At 40.0% G+C, this 10854-nt stretch overlaps 1 long non-coding RNA gene across 2 annotated transcripts; it reads left to right on the forward strand.

Moving 5' to 3' along the window:
* The first annotated feature begins 1160 nt into the window (after positions 1-1160).
* On the forward strand, positions 1161-7646 carry LOC116784400. 2 transcript variants are annotated; one of them, XR_004356046.1, is made up of 4 exons: positions 1161-1295; positions 5064-5224; positions 5843-5913; positions 6964-7646. It is a non-coding gene; the product is annotated as an uncharacterized LOC116784400 (long non-coding RNA). The 2 variants fall into 2 exon arrangements; XR_004356045.1 differs by lacking the exon at positions 1161-1295 and having other exon boundaries at positions 4275-5224.
* Positions 7647-10854: the final 3208 nt, after the last annotated feature.

Here is a 10854-nt window from a genome sequence, read left to right on the forward strand (position 1 = left end):
CTGCCTGTGATTGGCTACAGTTTGCCGCAGTGCAGAGGTAGCTCCCGTTGGTCCTTTCCCCTGGAGACCCAATGTTACCACCCCTCCTAGTTATAATATCCAATCCCTATCTTTCCTGACCTGTCAATCCTTCCCTCCTCCCCTTGCTTGAGTCCAACCCCTGAAGCTACCCTATATAAGTCTGTGTTTCCCCCAATAAATTTGGCATTGCTTCCTTCACCCTCAGCTGTGTCCTAGTCCTTTTTGCAGTGCCCTATCCTTTCCCTTACAACCCACGAGCTGTGGCAGACTATAATACCAGTGATTATCCAGGGAGAACATGAATGCTGAGAAGAAACTGCTATTATACCTGAACTGCCCTTGACACTTTTGGTATCACAGGAGGTGGACATATGAGAAATAGGAATGTCCCCAGCAGATCCTGTTTGTCAGATTTCAAATTGCAACCCCACACTGTGTCCTCATACCCATAGTGGAGAATACATATGGACAAATACTGGAAGTGGAAATAAATGTTTCAACAGCCACACTTCATAACAGTAGTGAGAATCAGAACCTCATGTTTGCAACTCTTCATCACTTCTGTGTGGGAATATCTGAAAGCCTTAATTGTCCATGGACCTAATCACGAGGTGATGATCACTGCCAACAAAGCGCTGAGAGCTCTCAGATTCCACTGCAGTCAGAGTAGGGAGATGAGGATACCCCATACTTTGCAACAGCAACAGTATTGTCCTGCCTCTCCAAACACATGCTGTTTTCTGAAGTTTCTAACTGAGAAAAATTGTTGTCACTAAGCAGACAGCAGCAACTCAGCTGGAGTCTCAGCTGCACACAGGCCAATGGCCTCAAATCCCTTGCACCACTTCGAAGAGAACTGTTTCTGACTCTGGAGAAGAAACAAGCCATTTGATCAGTGACTCGCAGAAGACCATCCCTTCCCCCATCCTCCTGTGCCTTTCAAATCTCCTTGAATTGTATCTCCTACCCCCAGTGTGCAAGGGAAGCCAATTCCAGTGATGTCAATAGGCCTCCTCCAAGCAGACTACGTGTCATCAAAGAGCTGCTCCTCAGAGGAAACCTGGAGCAGTGCCAAGAGTGAGCACAGGCTGCCAGCCTCAGAGAAACATTTCTGTTCTTGAGTGGGGTCAAAGGTCACTGGCAGCTCAGTGATTCATCAAATCAATCAGACACAGTGAAGACCAATTCCAGAAAAAGAGTCCAAAGTAAACAGTATGATTCAGAGAAGGATAAATGACACAAGAATCCAAAGGAATCCTTGAAGAAATGGAGTGGTAATATTTCATTAGACCTCCTATTGCCACAGTTAAACAGCTCTATTATGTACAAGCGTAAGGTGATGAGGCCTTGAAAAATAGGGAAGTCCTGCAGGAAAGATGGGATGCGTTCTCACTTTAAAAGTGGACTGAAAAAGAGCTTCAGAAATCCTAGTCCTGAAGATTGTACAGTAAATAATGAGGCAGTTTTGCCCATAAGAAAGTTTTAAGGTTGTTGTTCTTTCTGAATGCGTATTGATATTAGTTGTTCTGGGTTCCTTCTGGTGTATAACAAATGTTTACTGAGGCCAGGGCTATAATAATGGGATTACTTTTAGTATTTTAAATCCCGTAGCCAATGGCAGTGTGTACAGGATATTTTCATTTTTACTACTAGCTAAGGTATTGTGCAACTTGATGAAAGGGACATGTTTTTTTAATGCTACTCTCCTCAAAATCTGTTAGGCTAGATTTCTTCAGAAAAGTGAAACTCTTCAAAAGCTAAATCCCATCTTAAAAAATTCATGGTTATCTTGCAGTCCTAATGCTTGTGGTCCAAATTTTTGTCAGGAGCTGAAGGCTGGGTCCTGAACTCAGGGCCAGGGCTCACAGATTTGGGAATGGGTGCAGTGCTAGGAGTTGCACTCGATGATCCTTGTGGGTCCCTTCCACCCCGGCGTATTCTGTGATTCTGTGGTCCCTGAGAGATGTGGGTCTGACCATGTGGGTCCATTGGGGCATGACTAAGGAGCCAGGGTCCATCCTATCCCCCAGCAAGGAGCAGGGCAGCTGGGAACACCAGGGCAGCCCCAGCACCAGGCATCAAGTCACGTCCCTGGAGACGGTGATGGGCTGAGAATGGGCCAAGACATGGGCCGGCAGGTGGGAGTCAGAATATGGGCCTGGTGGGGCGAGCCAGGGTCAGACATGACTGCAGGAAAACATGGTGAGACTGAGGGTGGGAGCCTCATCTGAGGCAGCCCCCAAATAAAGGTTATACAGCCTTGGATAGGGCATTTGCCAGTTCTTCCCTCACAGCAGCTTCTGCTGTGGGCAACAGCCCTGCCTGCGGTCAGCTAAACCTCTAGGAGAGAGGGAGGGAGACAGAGGAAGGGAAGGAAGGGGGCAGGCCACACAGGGTCCTGAGAAATTGATATTCAGATGCACACAAATGTTATTCTGAATTTCTCTGGTCTGAAAGTCTTGGCAGGGCTGCATCTTTTGTAAAATTTGAGATAATTTGTGGTTCATACCAGGTTTGGTGGTCTTTTAGTGAAGCAAAAAAGCAGTCCTGCCTGCCAGACCAGGTGGTTCAGAGCTGTAAACTGTGTGAAAGGTTTCTTTAAGCCGTATAGATCAGTTACAATTGCTTTCATGCTCTCTTTGTCAGAAACCAGAACATAAAATGCTTAATCCCACATAGGAATTAGAGCCAGAATGTGTTCCCTAGAGCTATTTCCCCGCCTCCTCCCTCCACTCCCTCTGCTTTTCCAATACCACGCTTTACCTTCCAGCAGGACAGCAGTCATCTCACTGCATAAATTTCTGCTGCTTCTTCACTAGGGAATTAACTGGGATGCTGTACTGAAATGGAGCTTCATCTTTGCTGGCATCCCACTGGAAATGACCTTCAGCTTTTTCAGAGAAGTTATGATATTGACTCAGGATGTGATAGTAGAGGAGGCTTCATCTTTCTCTTTCAAGAAGTTCTGTAATGGAGAAACACTAGTGTTTTGTTTAAAAAGTCATAAAATTGTTTCCTCATTTTCATGGCGCTCATCTCTGCTCTTACTGGTGCACACTCCAAAATGAAACTTCAGCCCTGCAGCACTGTTTAGATGGATGGAGGAACCACTCTGTACCCCACACAGTACCACTCTGTACCTCAACAGAAAGGGTTGAGCATGAACTAAGGACTCCACAGCAACCAGGTGCAGCTGCACATCAGTGGTCTAACTGTGTTTTTAAGAGTGCAAAAAGTCTTTGTAATAGCCTCTTCCCACTGTAAAATATGACTAATTTTGTAGTTGTATATATTTACATTGTTAGTAAGTACTGAATATATGGTTCTATGAACTTGTGGCCTAGGACAGTTCTGTCATGCTTAATTGCTGTGAGATAGTTCCTACCTATCAGTGACACTTATGGTTTCACAAGGTGCCATATCACATTTGATATGGCAAGAGAAGTGCTTAATATAAGCACTGGTAGATAAATCACCTGGCCTCAAGTTATGGACCTGTAACCGAAGAACTCTGCAGGTGGGATTGGGGATGTAGGGAATTGAGTAACAGAAAAATCTGTTAGAAAAAAGTGTCGTGGAATACCTAGTGTTTGATATTATTTAGACATAAGTAGATAATAGTAATCAGGAAACATTTAACATATTTTATTAGATACCCAAAACCAAAGATGCAGACAATGTGTTAATTCTTTTTTGCAAATATAATTAATTTAAATGATTATGTGGAATAAGTACTTCTACTCATTAACCTCCCAAGTTGCTTCATAAGCACACAAATACATCATATTTGGAGGGGATTGGAGAACACCAGCTATTAATTCATGGTAACTCTGTAGTCTCAATCTTTGGAAATCTTTCCAAATCTTTGGAAATCTGCCCAAGGGGTATAACCCTTGGAAGACCTCAGAGCTCTTTTCTCATGACTAGAGAAGGTTAGATAAACCATAGAGGGGTTCTGTTATGTATCTATCTTTTATTTGTTTTATTTATTAATTTTTTTATTCACTCTCCTTAAACCTTTTAGAATGAAATAGTATCTCTTAAGCAGAGGAAGATGAAATGCAAGCCAAGGTTAAAGAAGGAAACAGGAATATTTATAGTTCAGACAATTCTGTAATTGTTTTGTCTGGGTCAAAATGATCTATCAAAGCTTCCTTGGCAATGAAAACTTGAATGAAAAATTTTGGTCATATCTGATTAAATTTATGCAATAGAGATAGAAGAACTAAATAATTCTGCCTGATAGACACATTCTTCTCTTTTGTGCATTATTGTTTTGCTTTTTGTTTAAAATGCAGTAGTCCTTGGAGGTTCCAGTAACCATAAGGGCTGATTCTGTAAATAGAGGGTAAGAGATAGTCTTCTCTTGAAAGGTCCTGCAGTGTTAAAAAACAGGCTCAGGAAAGGATAGAAGGGCATAAGACACACGATTATTTGCAAATCTGTTGTTTCAAAATTATTTTTTTTTTTAGTTATTCCAGCTTTTATCCAGTGATATATTGGCTAAAATTTTATTTACTGTATCTCAGACAGTATATCAAATGTAAGCTAGAGCAATGGTGGGTATGAAAGGAAAAAGAAAAGACATGAGGGACGACGGTGAACTGAATGAACTTTCTCTTCAGTCAGACAGGTGACCTTGCTCAGGAACAGAAGGAAAAATTAACTAGGTAGAGAGCATATTTTCACAACCATGTCAATTCCTGAAGATCCCTGAGAAAATATTTAGTGCTAGAACCAATCCTCAGTACAGTTGTAACACAGATTTTTCTTTCTATTGTGCAACTCCTTGAGACGGGAAGAGTAGAATAATGCCTAATCCTATCGTTAGCCTTCCCTGTACAGCTTCAGTGAGTGAAGGAGAGAGAGACTATTGTTTTAGATCACTTTATTCCCTCCTGACCCTATCTGTGGAATTTTCCAAGGTCTAATTGAAAACCCTAGGAAATGAACTCAGATGGATTTTAGTGTTGTAGATATGTGTGCTTTTGATGGGAATCTCCTGATCACTCTCACTATTCACATTGTGATTCTTGCTGCAGAGTCATCCTGGAGTGCGTGAACCTGATGTTTTTTGAATGAAATGAAATCAGCAAATGCACTCCAGAAGAAAACCCCATGACTTGCTGCTGCCAATGAGATGTCAGACCACAGGACAGCCAAAAACTAGAGTATTCTGTCTGCCATCCTTGAAACCAACGGAGTAATGTGTCCCTCCCTGAAGTGGCAGATCTGCCTGCCCTTCATCCACTTTTTTTCCTGCCTTTAACATTCCAAACAGAGGTGTTTCTCTGAAGGTCCACTGGGGCTTAACTCAAATCTTGCTTTGGTTTCATGCTGTGAGCTAACTCCTGGTCACCTGGTTTTCAAGTTGGGTAGTCTGAAGTGCCCAGATGACAGCCCATTGTTGCTCCTGATTGCTACTGGCTAAAATGTTTGTGTGTCTCACACCAAGCCAATATAACTGTTTGATACTTAGAGGAAATGAAAGTAAAAATACAGAAAAGTGCAGAGCTGATAAAATAGTACCCACATCATCTTTCTGGTTTAGCTGTGACATGATGCCGAAAAGTGTCATGGCACTTTCCAAGTCCATCCATCAGAAAAACCGCAAAAGCTTAAATAAACTTCAATGAATGAATAAGTTATCATTGGAATACAGTTCAAAATTCTAGTTGATATGAAATTTACTAAAAACTAATTATTCTCCCCTGAGAGGTTCCTCTGTAGAGTTGAAGCTGTATGGAGACAAGATTTTGCATATTTTTTTTCTCCTCTCCTGTCTTGGTTACTGCAATGACATTATCTTTCTCTTTTACAGTAAAACTTATGAATGACCTGGAAAAAATGTAAGCTTACTCAGTTATACAAGGCAGCATCCAAATAATCCAGGTAAGTTTTGAAAAACATGTGAAAAACAATCAAACAGAAATTGTATTAGTCACTGCTTCTCTGTGAGTCTATATGTCAAACTATTTCACTACAAATATGCAATTTAGTAAAGGAGTCACGTGATTCTTTTATGTGCAAAAGGAGATTTTAAAAAAGGACCTCAAACAACTACAAGCAAAACAGTAGCAACTGCAAAATGGGTTTTAGCCCTAGCCTATTGTTCCAAAAGCATTTGGCCTTGACTCTTGGAGCAGGGTTCAACTGGTAAGTATTCAACAAATGCAGTTTTTTTCCGGACTCTTTTCTTTCTCTAGTGCATATATTTATGCTCTGGTTTTCCATTGAATCTTACCCCATGATATATTTTTGTGCACTCCTTAAAGTTTGTCAGAAAAATTTCTGTTTATGCTTACGTCAAGCTGCTGAAAACATTTGGTCATTTTAACTTTTTAAAAATTTATCAAAATAAGCTAATTGATATCTTTACTGGATCACACTGTAGTTGATTTGTGAAATGGGTAACCAAGTAGAAATTCACTAGGGATACATTGTATCTTGGTTATACAGTCTGCGTTGCTAAGTTATGTGATCAAATCAGATAAGCTGTGAGAAAATTTAAATTCTATTAATTTTAAAGTAGGTTTCCAGCTTTCAGCTTTCGAGATTGAAATTAGCCAAATGAATTAGCCAAATGAATTTTTCCAGCAGTGGCTGCCCTACTGGAATGAGGACAATTTGTAAGCCTGGTGGAAGTGAGGAAGAAGGAGGAAGGAGGAGTTTTGCTGAAGCCTGAAATAACGTGGTGTACTTGGGTCAGACATAAGGAGGAGCCATGAATTTCAGGAGAGGGAAAAACCCCTCAGTACATATTCTGTGAATTTTTGCCTGTATTAGGACAGAGATCACTATCTATGATCTCTAACCACTGCTTATTTCTGGTGGGCCGCACAAGGCATGTGCAAACACTGAGTCACTTATGTTCCTAAACACAAGTGGGACTTAGGCAGGACTAAGTAGCATGTAAACCGAATATATATCCCATTCCAACAGGATGGATTTCACCTTAGGAAGATTAAGAAGTGAATGACCTGCTCAAGAAAAAGATCAAGTCACCTGGCTTTTGCTTGTTGTTGTTCTAAAGAAAGGATGAAGCATCAGGAGCTGTGTGAGTGGCTTTACAGTGGACAGTGTATTGTTTTCTTCAGTTGCCATAGATCTATCAACAGAGTATTATCTCTTCAGTAAGAATGGTTTTTGCACTTCTGCACTTAAGATCCAGAATTATCAATTTTGTAGCAAGGAAGCCATGTAAATGAGGCCTCCTAAGAAATAAAAAAAAAAAAATCAGATTCCACTGACAATATATAGGCATTTTTAAAACAGCTTGGACTTGAACATTAGAACTGGTTAGAAGATAAGCCTGGGGAGGTCCTAATAGAGATTTACTAGCAATTTTGGAAATATTTAAGTATACTGCATTAGCTCTACTAAACTATAATCTGAATGACCAGGTTTGTACAGACGCTACCAATATTCCAAAGAGAAACATTTTACCATCTTCCGTCCATCTCTCTGCACTGGTGCTAAGATCACAGAGATAATTGTTTGAATAGTACCAGCTACTCTGTAGCCTGCCAACGTTACAAGTGTCATTTTGACTAAGAGAAGTATAAGTGCATTGCATGATTCAGTCCATTTTATATTCATTTCACAAAAAAACCTGTAACTTAAGTTCTGACAGAAGTTCTGCCTGGATATTAAAGATGAAAGACCAGTAGTGTCCTTTTGGAAACTTTAATAATTTTATGTCAGTAGAACTTTAGAATGGTTTGAATATTCTGCCTGAGTATGTCTTTAGTGTATATGTATATATTGTCTTTCGGGAGTTCCATATAAAATCTATTCAGATTATGACTAAAAGATTGTGTCTTAACTGGCTAAGAACCTTGAAAAATTAATCACAAAATTGAAAAGTCTATCTGAGCTCTTTCTAGCTCCAGGGTTAGCAATAAATCTTCTGTAATCACAATTTATGTAAAATCATACTGAAGAGATTGTACAGTGTGGCCTGGAATAGAGAAGAGAAAATGCTTTTTTAATCACTAAATTTAGAAGTTCGGAAGCTGTTAGAGGGGAAAAAGCAGGTATCTTGAGTAGAACGGTGTCAATTTTGCTTAGTTGAACTTCAGAGTAAAAGATTAATTGAGAGAAAAAATTAAAATATTTTCTCAGCCAAGTCGGCGTAGAAAGAAAGTGTGTTACAGTGCCCAGAAACTCATTTATGCGCTGTGTTAAATCAACCAGGGCAAAATTGTTTCTGTTTGTTCCCTGATCTGTTATGTCCTATTTTGTCTTGTAGGGGAAAAAAATCCTGACTTTAAGGAATAGATTATTCTTAATCTTGTAAAGTGTAAATGTATCTGTTGTTTCATAATATCTGCATCAGCCCTTAAAACAATTAAAAACACTCCAATCTCAACTCTGTTAAAAAATCTTCTGTCCTGATGTGTGTGAAATGATCAGAAATAAAAACTTCATTTCAACCAACAGAGAAAGATTTCATGATTGGTCAAAAAATAATTTCATGATTTTCAGCCATGTGAAAGAACTAAGGAGGTCTGTTTGAAACTACCCCCCTTCTGATTCACAACAGCATTTTCCATATTCAGAGTTGCACCACATTTTACTGTGTAGTTCCTTTTGCTGTTTCCAATTTCTATAAAAGAGTCATTCAAGGACACATCATGTGGTTTTTTAAATTGTTTGGTTTTGTAGGTTAAAAAAATGCTATTTGTGAAACAAGTTCTGTTCTCTCAGCACTGCAAAAATTCTGTCACGTCCACTATAACTTTTTCTCTGTGCTTCCTATTTGTCTTGGATTGCAATATGTTTTCAAGTCACTGACAGTGGCTAAAGCCACTGGTGATTTTAATGTTACTTAGGTAGGTTTATCTTGAAAGTAGCTGGCAAAAACCCACATGTGAATACATATATTCTCTAGTGAAATATTCAATTAAAAAAAAAAAGTTCTTTGGAAAATGGTGTTTATACCAAGTGTTTGTATAGTAAGTTTAACATTTATCCACATATTGCCCTGAAATATGTTCTACTTTAGGTAACTATGCACTGCACAAGTTTGAAGTCAGATCCTTTGGACAAATTTTATCTGTGGATTCTGTTCCGTGTGAAGGATGCTATGAAGGAGATGATGGCCACAGATCCTTCATTCAGATGTGATTTCATCACAAGTTTCAGGTCACTGCCTGTCTGCCTGCTCACCTCTCAAAGAACTAGAATTAAGTGAAGTACCTTAGGCTGCTTTGTTCATGCATACATGTCACTTTGGGGGATTTAGGAACAGTTAGTTCATCCAAGGCAAACAAAGCCTGAAATCTAAGTAAGATGAGACTGCTGCACACCTCTGCCAATCAAATGATCTATCTTGATGCTTCTCTGTAAAGCTATGCATTTGATTCCCAACTGTTTGCATTATCAATGTCTACCAGGGAGATTTTTAAACAATGGTGCAGAAATGGCCTGTGGCAAGGGAGTGTAAGACTGTCTAAACTAAGTGTGTGATCCACAGCTGAGGAAAGCACACTTTGGAAGAATATGGACTGAGTCATGGACCAGGAATACCAAAATCTGGGAAGGCGGTCTTGCCTAGTCACAAAATAAAAATGTGTATAATTGATGTTTCTTTGTCTTGATAATTTCTTTGAGAAAGATTTGAATCTGGTACAGTTCCCCAGAATATGGGAATCTGTAAAGAAAGGCTAACATGTTTGGCTGTCTGTTACACAGAAACAAAACAAAGCAAAGCAAAACAAAAAAAGAAGGAAAAAACCAAAGCTTTTTTGGCAGGGGGGTTAATGAGTCATTGGGTAAAAATCCTGCAGCTGGAAAACACTGTAGCTGAGACAGTTAATTACATACAAGGAGATGTCAGGATATAGCTCAGACAGCAAGGGGGAAGGGAGCAGAGGTTTGGTCATGGCAGTCAGCATTCTCTTGGCCAGGAAGTGCTGAGCTTGCATACACAGCCTGGGCACGTCCTGGCCAGAGGAATCCAGCCTGTGGTATGTGGATATGGAGGCTGAAGCCCATGTGTGGACATATGCTCAAAGAAATTGTGCCTATTTAGAGATCTGAATTTTCCCAAATTAAAGAGGTCAAACATGGCAATTGGAATTAGGCCAGCTCTGCTTCTAGACATTCTAAGGTAAAAACAAATTCTTAGATACTTAATACCTCAGTGATCAAAAGCACAGAAAACTGAAAAACTGAGATCTTGCCTCTGTTTTCTAAGTAGGAAAGAGAATCCTTGTCTCCATTGCAATAAAGCAGTGTTAAGATCAAAAAAGGTCTGAATAAACCATTCCAGGCTATGCTCAGTGAGGGTGGGATTCAGCTCCAGCTTTATTCAGGTTTCTGTACCTGAACTAAAATCTGAGCACTCACTGCAGTCCAGCCAATAAAATCAATGGAACCTATAGGGAATAATTAACCTGACCCTATGGCAGATACTTGGCAACAGTTAGCTAAATACCTTTCCAGATTTCATCAACATCCATACAGCTGCTTGCACATGGGCATTTAATGCCCCAAGGCATCCATCTAACCCCCAGCAAGTCACTGATCTCCCGCAGGTCCTATACATATTTGCCAGCCCCGTGTGGATCCCCTGGACACCCAGTACATTTCCAATGAAGCAGCCTGTGTAGGGGCAGCAGAATAAAGCTTTCTCGATTGTACAGACTAAACGCTGTTGACCATAACACCTAAGCATCAGCAAGGAGGAGTAGGTGCCTTTAAGTAGGTGTAGCAGATGCTAGGCAGCTGTTGACCAAAACTTTCTGGTACTGTGTCTTTGGATGCTGAATGGCTAGGTTAGCCTCTACCTCACTTCAGAAAGCACTACACTAAATAGCATGTATTAGC

Source organism: Chiroxiphia lanceolata, chromosome 3 (genome assembly GCF_009829145.1).
Source record: "Chiroxiphia lanceolata isolate bChiLan1 chromosome 3, bChiLan1.pri, whole genome shotgun sequence".
Classification (NCBI taxonomy): Eukaryota; Metazoa; Chordata; class Aves; order Passeriformes; family Pipridae; genus Chiroxiphia; species Chiroxiphia lanceolata.